Source organism: Schistocerca cancellata, chromosome 8 (assembly GCF_023864275.1).
Source record: "Schistocerca cancellata isolate TAMUIC-IGC-003103 chromosome 8, iqSchCanc2.1, whole genome shotgun sequence".
NCBI classification, from domain to species: domain Eukaryota; kingdom Metazoa; phylum Arthropoda; class Insecta; order Orthoptera; family Acrididae; genus Schistocerca; species Schistocerca cancellata.
This window is the reverse complement of record NC_064633.1, coordinates 9,974,193-9,994,304: the sequence shown is the minus strand read 5'-3', so window position 1 is coordinate 9,994,304 and position 20,112 is coordinate 9,974,193.

Sequence of the window (20,112 nt, the reverse complement as noted above, 5' to 3'; positions counted from 1 at the left end):
GTCTGTTGTGGAGAGACAACGGAAGAAAAAAAAATGATTGTTATTAATAGTGACGTGGTCTCGAGCAGACGAACATGTATATTAGTATTGTATCGTTGAGAAAAAATGTTATTTGATTTGGTTGAATTCAGTCGTGTGCGAATGCCCTAAGAAAGTGTGGGCTTACTGTTTAATGTGGCAGTGAAATGTTGTATTGAATTTTGAATATAGAATATGATAGCAGCAACTGAATTTTGAGAGAGTCGTTATTTGGACTAGATAATAGGATTTTGGAATAGTAGATGAATTTTCACTTTCTTCAAAATATAGAATCTTCGGAGAAAAGTTTGATGCAAGCAGAAGACGCCGGAGCTGCGGGGAAGCTGAGGCTGTATCCGGCATTCAAGTAAGTTCACACTGATAGTCCAAGGAGTTTTAGAGAAGATACAACGGGGCACCGCAAGTGGAACCTCAAGATAGACGTTGGAGTAATAAAAGAATCACATGAAAGAGTGTGTCCATAGCTCTCGCATCGTTTGTCCGTTGAATGATCACTTTCATGTACAGTGAACATGATAGCAACAAATAAAATAAAATAACTGTCAGGTATCTCTGAACATAAAAGGCCGTTAAATAAAAGAAAGCCTTTTTAATTTTTAACCGTAGGTTGACATGGCTAAACTTTCATTTGTTGCTATCCCAAGGAACCAGTGCTAGCAAAAAATAAAATACAAATCATAATGAAACCTCTCTTAAACAATAAGTAATTAAATCATACCTATTGCACACTCTTCTTAAATAATCACACTTACTAAGTTAAGGACTCGTAATTTAGTATAAACACCCAAGCATAGAAGCTCTGAAAAGTTTCTTACACGCACAGAAGGATACAATAATAAATTAAGCTGAAGCAAAGAATAGTGAACTACACTCCTGGAAATTGAAATAAGAACACCGTGAATTCATTGTCCCAGGAAGGGGAAACTTTATTGACACATTCCTGGGGTCAGATACATCACATGATCACACTGACAGAACCACAGGCACATAGACACAAGCAACAGAGCATGCACAATGTCGGCACTAGTACAGTGTATATCCACCTTTCGCAGCAATGCAGGCTGCTATTCTCCCATGGAGACGATCGTAGAGATGCTGGATGTAGTCCTGTGGAACGGCTTGCCATGCCATTTCCACCTGGCGCCTCAGTTGGACCAGCGTTCGTGCTGGACGTGCAGACCGCGTGAGACGACGCTTCATCCAGTCCCAAACATGCTCAATGGGGGCAGATCCGGAGATCTTGCTGGCCAGGGTAGTTGACTTACACCTTCTAGAGCACGTTGGGTGGCACGGGATACATGCGGACGTGCATTGTCCTGTTGGAACAGCAAGTTCCCTTGCCGGTCTAGGAATGGTAGAACGATGGGTTCGATGACGGTTTGGATGTACCGTGCACTATTCAGTGTCCCCTCGACGATCACCAGTGGTGTACGGCCAGTGTAGGAGATCGCTCCCCACACCATGATGCCGGGTGTTGGCCCTGTGTGCCTCGGTCGTATGCAGTCCTGATTGTGGCGCTCACCTGCACGGCGCCAAACACGCATACGACCATCATTGGCACCAAGGCAGAAGCGACTCTCATCGCTGAAGACGACACGTCTCCATTCGTCCCTCCATACACGCCTGTCGCGACACCACTGGAGGCGGGCTGCACGATGTTGGGGCGTGAGCGGAAGACGGCCTAACGGTGTGCGGGACCGTAGCCCAGCTTCATGGAGACGGTTGCGAATGGTCCTCGCCGATACCCCAGGAGCAACAGTGTCCCTAATTTGCTGGGAAGTGGCGGTGCGGTCCCCTACGGCACTGCGTAGGATCCTACGGTCTTGGCGTGCATCCGTGCGTCGCTGCGGTCCGGTCCCAGGTCGACGGGCACGTGCACCTTCCGCCGACCACTGGCGACAACATCGATGTACTGTGGAGACCTCACGCCCCACGTGTTGAGCAATTCGGCGGTACGTCCACCCGGCCTCCCGCATGCCCACTACACGCCCTCGCTCAAAGTCCGTCAACTGCACATACGGTTCACGTCCACGCTGTCGCGGCATGCTACCAGTGTTAAAGACTGCGATGGAGCTCCGTATGCCACGGCAAACTGGCTGACACTGACGGCGGCGGTGCACAAATGCTGCGCAGCTAGCGCCATTCGACGGCCAACACCGCGGTTCCTGGTGTGTCCGCTGTGCCGTGCGTGTGATCATTGCTTGTACAGCCCTCTCGCAGTGTCCGGAGCAAGTATGGTGGGTCTGACACACCGGTGTCAATGTGTTCTTTTTTCCATTTCCAGGAGTGTATAATAAAAAGTAGAAATCTAGGGATACGGGAATCAAAACGTAAATTATATAAAAATTTTAATCGGTGCATCAAGTATATACGCAGATATTTGAACTGGCAAAGGAACTAGCTCAAAATGTAATTGCAACATCGCTCAGATGTAGTTCTTTAGACAGAATATTTAGAAGTTAAAGCAAGTGTCTCACAGTCTTAAGAAGGGAAATCTGAAACTTAACTTAAAGAAGGCAAGCCGCCAAGGTGAACAGCTCCGCTGAAGCAATAGCAACAGTGGACACGCCTCAAACACAGCAGGGGCACAACAGCAGCCGGCCCTCTCATCCGGAAGTCGCCGAAATGTTGGGCTCCCGCTTCACAATGCTAAGGGGCGCTGCTAAACGGCACCACACATGTGAGATGTAGGCTACAGAAATACAAATTACATCAACAACAATCGCCACCTTGTTAAGAGATGACAGCTAAGAGCAAAAAAGCCGCCATAAAATAAGGCAGCAAATATTACTCCCAAAAAACTGCCTCAAGAAAATAGATCTTAAATCAATGGTAATGGAGAATAAAAATATAGTGGTTAACGTCTCCCTGAACCCTATATGTAAACATTACACGGAAACTGCACGGTTGGGTGCCCACTTGAATCAAAAGAGACAGAACAAATAAATGACTGAGATTACCGCTCCAAGGGAATACTTATTGTTAGTGCCTAGGCATTACAAACAGTGTTCTCTTGAATCAGTGCCCATGTCTGACAACCATCTAGTACCAAGTTTCAAAGCACACATATTAATACACGGAACTCCCCATAAAATAATTAAAAGGGAAAATTATAAAGCTTACAAAACATAAAAGCGTCTCAAACTCAGTGGGCGGCAATTATGCCACACGACTCATGGCCAAATTAATAAACTCAGTAAATAACTTCATTAAAGACTTAAATTTAAACAGATAACTGCCATACAAATGAGCGAAAGTTAATTTTCCCTAGTGACCCAATAAATTTGAAAGTGCTACATGGTGCTTGACGATCCACAGCAAGTAAGAATCTCGGTGGTAGACATTATCGCCAACGCAGAGACAGTCACTAAATTACACCCAAATTTCCACCAATGAAATAAATGCAAAGGTTCAACACGGTTGCGGCCAAGATTAATCACTATAAATCAAAATGTTCCAGTGATCCAGAAGGCACCAACCACAGAGGCACCGATATCAGAGTGCGAGCAATACTGACCGGAAAATTTTCCGCTAATGGTCTTTGCATACGCCGAGGGAAAAACTGCAAGCGTCCAGATCCGCACAGTGGATGTGCAAATCCACTGAAGGCTGAAGGAGGACGCCGTCCATACAGCAAAGGAGTGACAAGTCGATCTCGGCTCAAACGAAGCTACCGGGCGAACGAACCATTACGGGCGAAAACTCACGCTTGATACGATTAGGCTGTGCCTCTTCTGACCTCTCTCGCCTCACAAATCACTGTCGGCCTCTTTCAAACTCTCTGAGCCACCGGTCATCTACGAAAACTGCAAGTTAAATTCGCGCCGCGTGTCGTGGCACCAGTGAAAAGAAGGAACCGGGGAGACAGAGATAAAATGAACTGGAGCCGCCACGGTCATTAATTAATAAACAAACATTTTTCATCTCTCTGTCGAAGAATTAGTAACTTCATAAAATAGAAACACTAAACACCATAAGAAGCTTTTTTGGTACTTGGAAATTCGTGTTGGTTATTGGTTATATTTAAAATGAGTAATCGGCTCGGCGTCTTAGGTCAGAGACACACTACAGAGACAGAAAAGAGAGAAAGCAGCCTGGATCCGCCCTTTCAAAACACTCACTCGAACGCTGCACCCCAAAGACACCCAGCAGAAGCGCAGCGCGGGCAGTCAAGCGGGGCAAGTCTTCGTCATTCTGTCCGAATGGCACAGTTTTCCTCTGCCCTGTGACACCTTTTGTCTGCTTGTCAGCTTCTTCTTCAGGCTGCTCTCTGCCAGAACTAAGCTTTCGGCAGGGATGTGCGTGTCTACAGCCCTAATTCACTGTCGTTGGTCATATACAAAGCATTTAATGATGGATGCGTCTTACAATTAGTACGGGAGAACATGGTACATTATCATAACACTCATACAGACTAAATGAGTAAAAGTTAAAGAAAGAAATAAAGAGGAATTGTATAACAGAAGCTGAAAGTATTAGTTACTGCCAGCAGTAACCGCAGTCCCCCCTTACGGGCATAAAAAGTCACATGGCATTTTTCATTCCAAATATGACGAACAGAAACACCTCAATATATATAGTTGATAGCAACCATTACAAATGATGACATAAACAGTGACATCACAGGAAGACAATGCAATGAAACAGAAAAGCCGTTGCCAAGGAAGAAGAAAAAGCAGACGCCAATAATAAGCTTTGCATTAACTTTCCATGTGAACGAAGTTTTTCGTTCAGACATGCCGAAAGCCTGCCAGCTGTCAGTGAAGAAGAAAGTGTTTCAAATTGTAACTGGAACAGAGGAATAAATATTACGTAAATATCAGCGATACCACTTTTTTTATCAACACTATCATCATTACCCTCTTACGAGCCACCTATTCAGAGAACATTCGACAGTGCATATGTGAATAACCATTTTTCAACTGCCAGATGTGCATCTACTTCAGAATGTTATTAATGAATGCAGCACATGCGGTCAAAAAATAAGGCCTAGGTATACAATGAAGTTTATTTCAGTCAAGTTAGTCCTCCACTGAAGTCAGTTTTAAAGCAGTCATAAACAAAATAAATCTTGTTTTAACACTGACAGCACTTGAGGCAGAAAAAATGTTGAATAAATAAATAATTATATACTAAAGTCTTTGCACACTGAATGCCAACAAAGTCCTGAGAGAACTGCCAGATTTCACAACAGAAAAATTTACTAAATTGGACGATGCTAATTACAAGGACAAATACTGAATTTTGCAAGCCCACTGGTCTGTCACCATGTTGGAGTCTCAACGCCTTCTGGAAAGCCCATGTCAGAGATTGTGGGGTGCGAAGAATGCCGTGGTCAGTGATGACAGCATATCAATGGCTCTGGAGTGAACTCATGATGGATAAAGTCACACTGCATTCGGCTCCTGACCCAGGAAGGCTACCCGCTGTGAACTGGCTTCTCAAGGCCTGAGAAATGGCTTACGTACAGCACTAGACACTAGGATATAGCTTGTCCTACCTCCTGCCAGGTGGCCAGTATAACAAAAATGTTTGTGCGGCCAGCGACCTCTGATGGCGCTTAGACTGCCGTCTGATGGCTGTGTTTGGCGTGACAGCCTTCGTGGGTTGGCTGCTAGGAAGACGCCTGCTTGCGTAACTCGGATATAATGTGTATTGCCGATAGAGTAGGCATAAACCCGCTATATAGCATACGTGCCTTCCTCCCTTCACCGTAGAGGAGAGATTGTAGACATGCGTGACAACCCTGTGCAGCTTCGGTTGGCTGGCGACCGTGGGGATGGGCAAGGAGGCAGAGCTGGCTGCGCTGCCAGGTTCTTGGGTAAATTCTCTGGAGGAGGCACCAGCGGCCGTGGCTGACTTGCATGCATCACACAGGAGAGCAGTCTGAGCAGCAAACTGCAAGGTAAACTAGTGAACTTGCAAAAGGGGACCAGGTAGAGGTCATGACCAGCTAATGTGTTACTACAAATGATACCATCTGAAACCCTTACTTCTTCCACAGAACGTCCAAAAAGAAGGGAAATGATGGCTGGTAGCTGATTCTGAGAGCCTTCACAAAACGGCAGGGAACCATACCCCATCAAAGAAAGTTAACCTGCAGCTGGCAGGCCACTGAAAGAATGAGGGGACTGATTTATAATAGATGAAGCCTGAAATTTTCTCAGCTGTGGTTGACCCATCCTGAGGGGTGGAGCAATAAGGTGTAGGAAACTGGGTAAGAGCTTCCTCTAAGGTAAGATGTCGATGGAATTTGGAAATTTGCATTTTAAACATACGAGAAAACGGTTGAGCCAATCAATTAGAGGCTTGCTGGATTAGTGTCATGTGGATAAGCTTGATGCCATTGGACTCACAGAAGTTGGTAAATGCAGCAGAACTAAACTGGGGCCAATTTCAGTGACAGTGGTGTACAGGAGCATCATAATGACAAAAATACTGTGTAGGGCAAGGAAAGTTTGCCTAGTGAACGTGTTGGATATTCAGGAAACATAAGGAAAACCAGTGTTTGCATAGTCAATGCTCAGGCACTTGTGATCCAAGAATGCCCCAGTGAAGTCCAGATATTGCTCAGACCAAGGTGCACACTGGCAATGGAAAAAAGCAACGAAATGGAGTAGCTTGCTTGTTCTAATTGGTAGGCAGACCTTGACCTTGCTGGTGATGGCAGTATCCATTACCCTCCAAGACAGATGCTGATGGGCTAGGCATTTCATGAGGACCATGTCCCAGTATCCAACATGCAGTAAGGGCAAGGTACCTCGTCGGAGACGACAGGGGTGATTACCTTGATGTGTCCATCATCCTTATGGATCAAGAGTACCCTGTCGACTGTAGAAAGCTGATGAAAGAGATGCCAGTGTCCTGGACCTTCAGATGTTGAAGGAATTGACAGTCCTGGATTCTACCTTGTCATACCAGATGGAAAATCTCATAGAGCACTGGGTCGTCAGTTGTCTGACATGCAACAAGCTTGTGTTGAATGACAGTCTGTCGCCATTTTCCAGATGGAAGCAGACCCTCCAGATCGACACTAAAGGACCAAACCTGTCCTAGAGGCAAATGTGAGAGATGACCCAAATTAGCATGATGACATGTAGAACAGAACTGAATGTCATAGTCATAGCTAGACCAAAACAATGCCCATCATTGAGGGTGGTGTCCCATCTATGTTGGAACAGCAGGGAGGGAGTAATAGTTTGTGGTCAGTCCAAAAGGGCGTGGAATTTTTTGAGACCAAATATAATGGCCAGAGCTTCTTTTTTAATTTGACTGTGACTGTGTTGGCTGCAGACTAGGTCTTGAGTATAAATGCAATGGGACATTTAGTCCTGTTAGTGACATGGATACAACGCCCTCATGCCATAGTCAGAGGCGTCTGCTGCCAGCACAGTGGTTTGGTGGGGTCATATACTGTCAGACTGACAGGGCAGAGGAGAGCTTACTTCATATCATTCCATCTCGCACTTCCGGGTCAAGTTACAGCTGATATTTTTGTGGAGGATGTGATGCAAGGATTCAGCTATAACCACAGTATGCAGAATCAAATTACGATAGTAGTTGAGTTGTTCCAACACCGATTGCACATGGTTGGAGTTGTTGGGGTAGGAAGGTACTGAATAGCCTTCACTTAACGAGGGGTAGGGCGAATGCCTGAGGCAATGAAAATATGGCATCAATAGTCATCCTGGGAATGAAAAAGCAACACTTACCCTTATTACCCTTGAGGTTAACTCGCTGAGGAAAAAAGCATGGGGGCTGTGGGCCAAGTGCTATGTTTCTTTTCTGGCCACAAAGATGTCGTCCAAATTATTCGACATGGCCAGGACCTGGTGCATACAGTGCCCCAGGTACTACTGAAAAATCGCCAACGCACCATAAGTCCCAAAGAAAGCCTATAGCCTTCAGCATCCAGCGGATGATGGAGATACACGTTCCTGACGTCGATATTAAGAAAGACCCTACCACTGGAGATATGCATAATGGCCTCCTCCACTTTTGGAATAGGATAAGTATCGATAAATGGCTCGACTCGATGTCACTACAGATGCATAGTGCCCTGTTGGGTTCCTCATCGACGACTGTGGAGGAGGTCCACTGGTTGTTGCATACCAAGGAGAGAACGTCTTCATCCTAGAGTCGCTGGAGCTAGTGTCGAAGCTTGTTACAGAGCCTAGCCTTATGGAATTCTGTGGTTGTGGATAGGAGGAAGGCATCATGCTCTGTAAAATCACTGATCCCCGAGGTGGGATCAATGAAGATTTCTGTAAAGTCTGATCAGAGATGGTGATAGTGTCTAGTGCATCATGACCAGGAGCTACACCTGATGCCAGGTCTAATAGTATCTTATGTGGGCCACTAAACTTGACGAGATCATTGCTATAACTGTACAGAGGGGATTATGAAGGGCTAAGTTGATGGACTGGGGCAGGGAGGAGTACTTGGTGGTAGAGTTCGAGTCAATGATGATCTCTAAGATCGGGTACCATATCTGCAGATGGATGGACGTCAAGAACAGTAAATTCCCTGTGCAGTGAAATGTGGCCTGCATGTATGCTAAGTCTGCAAAACTGTCCATCTTCTCACATCCTTCAACGGCTGAGAGAGCTCTGATCGAAGTCAACCAACATCCTGAGTGGAGATGGGAACAATTCGGCATGGTTGCCAGGGTTTCTGTAGGCAGAAACTAAAAAGACATAAGTATCGTTGAGAGCTAATGAAACATTGGCTATAGGAAGAAAGTTGCTGCACGCAGTGCCGAACTACCGAAGGGCACCTGCAGTGCAGGCATCTATTTGGGGCATGTAGCATGCCTCGAACAGAGGACGGCGTGCTCATGTTGGAGGGAATGTGCAGAGTGACTGACGACTTAATCGACAAACCGAACAGCCTCACAAACTGGAGGCAAGTTTTTAATGATGGGTGCTTTAAGTTTACGAGATTCACGTGGAGGCTTTCATCAGGGGTGTGAACGAGGATCATGCCTGTGACCAAGGACGTGGCATAAAGTTGTTTACACTGTTCGTCATTACACTGAAAACGACAATCACGAGGCAGGCATTGGAGGCTACTTCGTCAGGGCTCTGCTCTGTTTCTGCTGAGTGCAATGCGCACTGACCTGCTGAGTCTCTGCTACTCAGCTGTGCCTCTGCTGTGTCTCTGTTCTGTACACTTGTGGCAGGCCTCAGCTATACCCTTCTTTCAGTGAAGTGTATTTTATTGTATATTGCCATGTTATCATCATGAATTAAGTGAAAGAATGTTTGTTCTTTTTGACCGGCAGAAGCTGGTTTTCAGGTTGGAGCATTGTATAAACCTGCTGAATTCTTTTATCGCCACTACCGACCGCCAAGTATTCCTAAATTTGGAGGGAGGAACCGACATCAGTTGCAATTGGTCACTGAAATGTTTCAATGGCGAAAGTTGAAAAATTGTGCCAGACGGGTACTCGAACCTGGATTTTCCACTCTACCGCTTCAGCTCTCCGAGCACGCTTTCCATCCAACCCAATGTCTCAGCTTATTTCACATCGCTAAGCACTATTCCTGTCCATTTACTTCATTTGCTCGCAGCGTTTATTGTATTCTCACAAGAGGTTTGGACAATATTGTGCATCTGCATTGAGGATATCATAGCAGTCAATCTTACAGATACACTAATTTTCAATCATTACCACTGAATTATTTCAACGTTCAGTTGCAGCTGTCGTCGGTAACTCCCTCTAAATACCGATATTTACAGTTCGTGCAACGAAAACATTGGAGACTGTCACATGTCTGACAGAACAGACACAACGTATAAACAGCATGCAAAATATTCCATTAGAGTGTACTGAATGCTGAATCATCATCCCAGGTGGTGCGCCATATGGTAATGAATAGTGTGATTTGGCAGGGCTCAACGCAAGGAACCAAGAGCGGCGCAATTGTACGTCATCCTGCACCGAATGTCACGGGATACTGATTACCGGTAACGAGCAGCCGACGAACGAGCTCTCCACTTGTTCCACCAGCACCTCAAGTAACTCGGTTGCGTGAAGAGGAACGAGTACCGTCGGGAGCCCTGACAGGCGTGTTGAATACAAACGACACTGTTCTGCCAGCGGTGGCCCCGATGAGTGCTGCGCCACCAGTCCCAGTTCCAGAAGAAACTGGTGCACTGCTGGCTGCCACTCCGGTCTCTTCCAGTGAAGAGGCCACAGATATACCGCAAACTGTACCGCCAGGCGTGACGAGAGAAGACGTCACCGTCCTGCCACGTGACGACACTATCATAGAGGCCAACCTTGGCGACCTGCTCGAGGCGGAAGCCATGGCAACACCGCAGCCCTCCAGGAAGAGGCCGGCAGCAATAGAGGAGGAAGACTCCTCCACATTCTCTCAGTCTGTTTGCAGGAGAAGCCAGAAGCAGAAGATGGCAGACGACCCTGCCCCCACTGAGGCAGACCAGACACCAGACGACGGGTTCACCGTCCCGAAGCAGCGGCACACTGCTCGGGCCAAACGGCTCCAATCAGTGCAGCCGCTCCCGACGACGAACTCATTCATCGACGTCGACGAGCCAGAGGCCATGGAGACCACTGAGCCACCCAAGAGGCGGGCACCCGCCCCACCACCGATAACTGTCTCATGGACGGACACTTACAAGTCTTTCCTTGATAAATTTGAGACAGCTGCGTCCGCTGCCAAGGTCAAATGTGTCGGGCGAGACCTATACCAGGGTTCGACCGCCACCATGGATGACTACCGGGCAGCCATGAAGGTCATTGAGACCGACAAGCTACACTGCTTTGCACATAATGCGGAGCCCATGAAGCAGCTGAAGGTGGTTCTCCGCCGCCTCCCGCCGAAAATGGAGCCCTCGCACCTCAAAGAAGAACTGGCGGGGCTGGGCTACATGGCCAGCTCCGTGACCATCATGAAATCGCCCAGGACGAGGTGAGACATGCCTCTTTTCCTAGTTGTCCTCCCAGACAACTTCGAAAACCGAAAAATCTTCCAGCTGCAGATGGTGGCCCGGATTGGTGTGGGAGCCGCTCAAGGCCAAGGGGAGGCGCGCTCAGTGCTTCTCCTGCCAGGGCCATGACCACGTGGCTCGCTACTGCTCCATGTCGGCCCGCTGTGTCAAGTGCGCCGACTCCCACCAGAGTCGGGACTGCACGAAGAAGAGAGAGGAGGCGCCAAAGTGCTGCAACTGTAGCGAGCCACATGTGGCGAGCTACAGATGCGGCGCTGCATTCCGCCGCCACCCACGGCAGAACGGACGATCAGCACCTGCCAGGAAGGTGCACCCTGGCACCAGCTACGCCTCCGCCACCAAGGGGTAGTCCGCTGATGCCACCACGAGACGACAAGTGGCCTTCCCGCCACTTCCGCAACGGGACTCGAACGATACTGCACCATCCACCGCGCCTGGCTCGTCAGCCCCACAGGCTGACTCCCAGGCCGACCACCACCAGGGCGGACAACGCATGCCCGTCCACTCAACACTCCCGCGCCGCAGGCTGCTGGGCGCGCGGTCCAGCGAACGGACGCGACGGCGACGCCGCGCCCGGCCGCCCCCGCGCCCGCCGCTGCGGCTGTACCCGCACCATCAACAGGACCAGGAGCCGCAGACCTGGGAGCCCTTCTGGGCACTCTCTCTGCCCTGCTCCAACAACTGCCCGTGTTAGTCACAGAAGTCACGGAGGCCCTCCAGGCTGCTTCCGTCACCATGAAGCCGCACCATGGATAATCCACTCATCCATGGACTGACCGTTTTCGGCTTCAACGCAAACAGCCTGTTCCCCCAACAAGGTGAGTTTCGCTAGTTCATGTAGGACGAGGCCATTGACCTCTGCCTGGTCGGCGAAACTCACCTTAAACCTGGGGTCCACATGCGTGTAGCAAACTATGTTTGCTACCGCAATGACAGGCCAACAGCCGGCGGTGGCACCGCCATCTATGTACGTGCATCACTCAGGCACCACCAGGTGCTACTTCCGGGCCTGGCAACCCTGGAAGCCACTGGGGTGACGGTCTCCACGACAGCCGGGTAGATCACGTTCATGGCAGCATACAGGCCGCCACGCGGACACCTCCAGGAGGCGGACGTCGACGCGCTGCTGACAGTTGGGGGGAGGGTGTTCATTGCGGGTGACTTCAATGCGAAGCACCCGGAATGGAACTCCCGCCTCACGAATGTCAGTGGCCGCCGACTTTCCCGCGCTGCCGCGAGGAACGGCGCCCTGATCCTGAGCCAACAGGAGCCCACAATCTACCCAGCCAGGGGACGGCCTGACGTGCTGGATGTCGCAGTCATAAAAGGCATCGGGCACCACGCGACCGCCTCCACACGGTGTGCACTGTCGTCAGACAACCTGCCGGTGCTCTTCGACATAGATGTCGCCGGAGCCACGCTGCCACCACGCCGACAGACGTACCGGCGCATGGACTGCGAGCGCTTCCAGGAGATAGTCCTGGAATCGATCGCGGACACACCCGATCCAGACGCAGTGGGCGCGGACGCCGCTCTGCGTGTCCTCTCCCGCCAGCTACTGCACGCAGCCGACGCAGCCAACCCCCCCCTCTCCCCCCAGCCACAGGGGCCCAGGGACTTCTCCCGCAGCCTACGGCCGATACGGGAAGCAATCAGGGAGAAGAACAGGCTGTTCCGGGAGTGGCAGCTCACCTGCCAACCCGCGACGAAGCGACGCCTCAACCGTATGCGGAGAGACATCAAAGCAGCGGCTGAGGTACACAGGAACAGCGTGTGGTCGGCCTTCGTCGCCTCCCTCAACCCAGAGGACGGCAGCATCTGGCGCACGGTGAAGTCGTTCCTGCGCCGACGACAGCGCATACCACCAATACTGGTAGGGCAAGACGTCGTCTGCAGCCCAGACGGCAAAGCAGGTGTCCTGGCGGACCAATTCTAATCGTCATTCACCCCGGTGGACGACAATCTGGATGAAGACCACATCCAGCGGATAGCCGAGCAACTCCCAGTGTTCCTGGAGGCAAGCGACGACGGGGACGTCATCGAAGCCACTCCGAGGCGGAGGTGGCCGCACAGCTGAAGACGCTCAATACTAGGAAGTTCGGAGGCGCTGATGGGGTCACCAACCACCTGCTGAGGAACCTTCCAGCAGGGGCCCATCCGCTGCTGGCGGGTATCTTCAACCAGGTCCTTCACTCGGGTGTCTGCCCCTCTGTGTGGAAACATGCAGAGGTGGTGGCCATCCCCAAAGCGATCACGGACCCGCGTGACGCTGCCAATTACAGACCCATCAGTCTGCTACCGGCCCTCTCCAAAGTGTTCGAGCGCCTCTACGCCAGGCGCCTGCTTCGCCACGTGACGGCAGAAGGAGTGATACTGGATGAGCAGTTCGGCTTCTGGAGGGGTCACTCCACGGTCCATCAGCTGATGCGGCTGGTGGAAGAGGCCATGCGCGCCCTGGAGACGCGGGAATTCCTTGGGGCGGTGTTCCTCGACGTCTCCAGGGCATTTGACTCTGTGTGGCACGACGGCCTCGTGTACAAACTTTTTGTGCACGGGGTCCCGACGTCGCACGGGGTCCTACTCCGGTCGTATCTGGCCGACAGGACTTTCCACGTCCACCTGGACGAGGGGACGTCCACGCACCGACCCATCCGTGCTGGAGTGCCGCAGGGGTCCGTTCTCGGCCCCCTGCTCTACTCCTTATTCATGGCCGACGCTCCGCGCGTGGCGCCGGTGAGGTTGGCACTCTACGCCGACGACACGGCGCTATTCGTGCGGAGTATGAAGGCAGTCGAGATGCGCCGCCTGCTCCAGCGTGGATGTGAGGCCCGTGGTGCGTGGTCGACGAAGTGGCGCCTGAAACAGAATGCGGCGAAGAGCCAGGCAGTGGTGTTCACACGAAGACCACTGCCACCAGATCTTGCGCCAGTCACCGTCATGGGAAGCCCCGTCCCATGGAGCAGGACTGGCCACTACCTGGGAGTCATTCTCGATCAGAAGATAACGTGGAAAGCCCACATCGAGGACGTCAGGGGCAGAGCAATAGGGCGCCTACGCGTTGCGTACCCTCTGTTCAACCCGTCGTCTGCCTTGCCTCCCCACCACGGCATCACGCTGTACCTGGCGCTGGTTCGTCCAGTGCTGGAATATGCGACCGTGGTGTGGGGCAACGCAGCCGACACACACAGCAACAAGCTGCAGATGGTGCAGAACAGGGCGCTCAAGCTCGCTCTGCACCTACCGAGGCTCTATTCGACCGCTCGGCTACACCGCCAAACCGGCATCCTCTTCCTCTGCGACCGATTTAAACAATCGGCGCGGGTCTTCTGTGAGCGGACTGTACAGTCCGACAATAGGCTCATTAGGGACTTGGGCCATCCTATTCACCATAGGCCAACCACGCGTTGGCCTGACCTGTTACGAGATTAATATCTCGTGGCAGAGAGAGGACAACTCCACCCCAGTAAACACCTCAGGTCAATTCGCACCGTGAGGAAGCCACTCCACAGATACAGGATTATGCAGGAACAGCAGTATATGCTTAGCCTGCTCCCAACACGGGTCAGGGCAGACCCGTATGGACAAGTGACAGTGACATCAGGCGGGCGCGGACCGCGAACGGAACGCCCGACACAGGACGGGCCTCAGACAGCTGCCACAGATGGCCACCAAGTCGGGAGCGGACGTCCGAGGGAGCACCGGAGAAGAGACAACACATTACAGGCAGCGCCAGGCGAGCGCGGAAGGCAGAGAGAGCACCCAGCGCCCTCTGGGCATAAATACTGGACACGATCCTCCAATACGGCAGTCTCAGGTAGCACCTGAAGAAGGCAACGAGTTACGTGGCCGAAATATTGTGCCAGAGCGACACAAACATCCGGCAGTAGACCCGATTATTCCACATGTCAATTTTTGTTCTCCTCAGAAATCATTCTGGTGCTATACATTGTACCAGCATTCATCTGAAAAGACTATGTGGTACCACTTGTGCGACCACTACAATCCTTGGGTGCACCACTGTTGGTGCCTCTCTTTCTGCTGTCATGTCACGAGAAGCCACAACTTAAGTCGCCTTGTGGCAGATGTCGCTGGACTGTCCTTATGCATACTCGTCTGCAAAGAAGCTTGACTTCTGACTCAAGATATTTGCAGTGGCAGTCAGTCAGCCTAGAGCCAGTGCTAGTCACGTGGGGCCTCTGATCTCTCGCATGGAGTTGAGCGTGGTCCCCTAAACCCATCTGTTTCACGTTCACATAACAGTCGTGGGATCTTCACCATCGCGAGCTGGAATATACCGGATAATTAACCACACTCTCAATAGGTGACAATCCTGTCAGTTTCAAATTCTAATATATCAGGGCTGGAGTTCCACATTTTACACGAGACATAACTCAGTGTTTTCATAAATGACCGTCATTTAAATGGAATTTACGAATGAGGAATCGGTTTGTAAACTTTCCTTGTATACAAAGTGTATAGGAGTTTCCTCCCCCTTACCTTATGTGGTTGCAATAAAATGCTAAGCATTTTCATGTCTAACCAAGTAGCACAACTCGTGTGAATTTGACATTTAACGCATGACCTTCACAGTGTTGAAATTTTAACGGCCAGCGGCATACTTTAAGAAACAATCGTAAAAATGAATGTGCATATGTACTTGACATAACATGTTCGAAAAAAAAGAAAGACAGTACCATAGCTGATGAACTACTAAAAAACAAATTAATAATGAAACGCCAGTATGTTCCCAAGTTAATATTCCGAAACATTTCTGTTGCGTGTCTTTTATAAGTTGTCGCAAATGAGTTGTTTACTTCTGTCGTTAGACCGTTTTCAGTCATCTGCCAGGAAGTTTCATATCAGCGCACACTCCGCTGCAGAGTGAAAATCTCGTTCTGGAAACATCCCCCAGGCTGTGGCTAAGCCATTTCTCCGCAGTATCCTTTCTTTCAGGAGTGCTAGTTCTGCAAGGTTCGCAGCAGAGCTTCTGTAAAGTTTGGAAGGTAGGAGACGAGATACTGGCAGAAGTAAAGCTGTGAGGACCGGGCGTGCTTCGGTAGCTCAGAAGGTAGAGCACTTGCCCGCGAAAGTCAAAGGTCCCTAGTTCGAGTCTCGGTCGGGCACACAGTTTTAATCTGCCAGGAAGTTTCATCTGTAACCTTCTTCCCAAACAATTGTACGACGTAGTTTATTATATTAGCTATTGGTTTCTCTGAGTTTTATGGAGTTTAATGTCAACGTTTCTAAAAAAATAAAAAATAAAAAAAAATAAAAAGAAAAAGAAAAAAAAGAAAGAAAGGTGGTTACGAATCTGATTCACACTCACTAGAGTTGCTGTAAGTGGCTACGAAATTAGTAACCTGCAAAAGTCGCTTACGTACGTTTTACTGTACGAGTTCTGCCGATGCTTTCCTCCTTCTAGTGACACATCTGTTTGTTCGAAGGTAAATGAATAGTCCTTAGTTAAGTATCCAGCTAATCTGCTAAGAGTGGACGATACCGTTAAGGCCTTGTGCTCTCCAGTTAAGGTGGTGCACGTGTGTCACATCTCTCTCGAAGGGAGTTGTGGTCACCGCCAAAATACAAAGGAAATTGATCTAATCGCCAAAATACAAAGGAACAATTCACAGGAGCAAATAATTCTGCGTAATAGTTTTCCCAGCGTACTCTCTATGTATTGACTAAACCCATGGAAAATTAAACATGCAGGCGAAAGTTAAGTACTCGCTTTTACAGTTGCCTGTTCAAATATTTTTACCATAAATTTTTTTTTCTTTTCTCATAAAATGCCATAATACTGAATCACTGCATAAGCACTCTACCAACACAGAATTCTTCAATTTTGTCACGTTTTACACACAAATTAACGACCAGGCGTACATCAGCGAGTTCTGTACAGCACCGAGAGAATCGTGTAGCAAGACAGAGAGTACAAACCAACTTACCGCCACAGTACTGAAAACAGACACAGGAACGTGGAGTAACATATGTTAATCTCTGACTTATCACGTCTAAATCAGGAAGCAATTCGACCATAAAAGTCAAACACACGTTCACAATATCAAAAGTCACTTACGTCATTTGACGCATTCCACTCGTCACAGAGAATCAAACTTCTGGCACGGCTTATTATGCCATACAGACCCGATCGACACTGGCGATCACGTTATCAACAAGGGGATATTTCTCCAGAAGCCAAGTTTCTACCCTCAGTGACGTCATACACATCAGTTGTCTTAGGTAACTCAGTCTGGTCGGGTTCACTAGCACAAAATGAGACTAATACTTACTTTCCCTTGTATCAGCCTTTAGGAAAATTTTATTATGTCTGCCTTCCAAATGTTGTGATTATTAACGCAACATCGTCTCCATTTCAGAGAACTGGATGTGTCTATCTCTCCCGTCAGCGCCTTACTCTCCTTTAAGCAGGTACAGTAAGCTGGTCAATCTAGAAGATTCGATTAGCCACGCTGGTATCTCTTATAGGAACTTCTTCCGCTCACGTTACCGCTTTACAGCTCCCTGGCCGCTATCGTCTCTGTTATTCCTCGCAAAGGTTCAGACGAAAAGGTAACGTGGCTCCCGTATTACACTCTGAATATTGCTGCTTCTCTGCCAGTAAACTGAATTTAATCCACATCATTGTCCTCATTTTGATACTAACTGCAGTACTTGCAATTTTCAGTTGATATTATCATAAACGAATCATATGAATTTTATCCATAGTGGATGCTGTTAAACACCGTGACCGTTCCTTTATAGGGTGTAGAAAAACTTCCGCTACCAGTCAACATAAAAGGTTATTTATTTGTCACACGACCGGTTTCGGGCTTGTGCCCATCTTCAAGTGTTTATACACTCCTGGAAATTGAAATAAGAACACCGTGAATTCATTGTCCCAGGAAGGCGAAACTTTGTTGACACATTCCTGAGGTCAGATACATCACATGATCACACTGACAGAACCACAGGCACATAGACACAGGCAACAGAGCATGCACAATGTCGGCACTAGTACAGTGTATATCCACCTTTCGCAGCAATGCAGGCTGCTATTCTCCCATGGAGACGATCGTAGAGATGCTGGATGTAGTCCTGTGGAACGGCTTGCCATGCCATTTCCACCTGGCGCCTCAGTTGGACCAGCGTTCGTGCTGGACGTGCAGACCGCGTGAGACGACGCTTCATCCGGTCCCAAACATGCTCAATGGGGGACAGATCCGGAGATCTTGCTGGCCAGGGTAGTTGACTTACACCTTCTAGAGCACGTTGGGTGGCACGGGATACATGCGGACGTGCATTGTCCTGTTGGAACAGCAAGTTCCCTTGCCGGTCTAGGAATGGTAGAACGATGGGTTCGATGACGGTTTGGATGTACCGTGCACTATTCAGTGTCCCCTCGACGATCACCAGTGGTGTACGGCCAGTGTAGGAGATCGCTCCCCACACTATGATGCCGGGTGTTGGCCCTGTGTGCCTCGGTCGTATGCAGTCCTGATTGTGGCGCTCACCTGCACGGCGCCAAACACGCATACGACCATCATTGGCACCAAGGCAGAAGCGACTCTCATCGCTGAAGACGACACGTCTCCATTCGTCCCTCCATTCACGCCTGTCGCGACACCACTGGAGGCGGGCTGCACGATGTTGGGGCGTGAGCGGAAGACGGCCTAACGGTGTGCGGGACCGTAGCCCAGCTTCATGGAGACGGTTGCGAATGGTCCTCGCCGATACCCCAGGAGCAACAGTGTCCCTAATTTGCTGGGAAGTGGCGTTGCGGTCCCCTACGGCACTGCGTAGGATCCTACGGTCTTGGCGTGCATCCGTGCGTCGCTGCGGTCCGGTCCCAGGTCGACGGGCACGAGCACCTTCCGCCGACCACTGGCGACAACATCGATGTACTGTGGAGACCTCAGGCCCCACGTATTGAGCAATTCGGCGGTACGTCCACCCGGCCTCCCGCATGCACGTCCACGCTGCCGCGGCATGCTACCAGTGTTAAAGACTGCGATGGAGCTCCGTATGCCACGGCAAACTGGCTGACACTGACGGCGGCGGTGCACAAATGCTGCGCAGCTAGCGCCATTCGACGGCCAACACCGCGGTTCCTGGTGTGTCCGCTGTGCCGTGCGTGTGATCATTGCTTGTACAGCCCTCTCGCAGTGTCCGGAGCAAGTATGGTGGGTCTGACACACCGGTGTCACTGTGTTCTTTTTTCCATTTCCAGGAGTGTATATGTCTACTGAAAGCAAGCGACGTAACATAATAGCAGGAAGCCTGTCATATACTTTCAGATAAGGGTTCCTGAACGTCAGATATGTATGATATTAGCGTCCTTAATTCATCAAAAAGGATTTCTTGATATTGAATTTTACATACATTTTACTACTGAAGCCCGCAGGTTTCTTGCTTCCCACATAGCAAACAATGGCTACCACTCTCGCTGTCACATGTCATAACCTAATTCCTTCAGTATCACCTGGTTTAACTTCGACTACAGTTCGTTATCCTTAAACATATGCCTTTACTTCAAAAACTACAAGTATCATCTCTAGGTAATGTTCACTGCGGGATTACTCAAGAAGCTTTTCGAATAGAAGCGAAAATTGTTTAGCGGATGAGAATTTTATTTCGTGGTACACCTCAGAACGAAAGAAGTAAAATAACAGTAATAGCAGCAGGCTCATCATATCGAGAGTGGGCACCGTCAACGCAGCGACCTGAATTTGGTCATATTCCTCCGAATTTACTTCCTGACAGCCCAAAGCTGCTGTACTTCAAAAATATCAGCCTATTCGCACGGGAATTACTATCCACATGTAATTGCTACAATATATTGATACGTCGGGTATCGGGTATCTGTTATCAGACGCTCGATCTGAGCTGTTGATTTTTATTGAACCAACCTGCTGTGTTTAGGAAATTGATCAGAGCAACTGGATGAGTTTATTATTTTGTTATAATGTATGAAAACCCACTTTTCCCACTTATCTTACCCTAAATAGTCCACGATTGGGTTGAGAGCAAGGAAAATAGTATGCATTGCGGATAGAATGGCAGTGAATATTGAAACGAAATTATTAGAATCATGGGAAG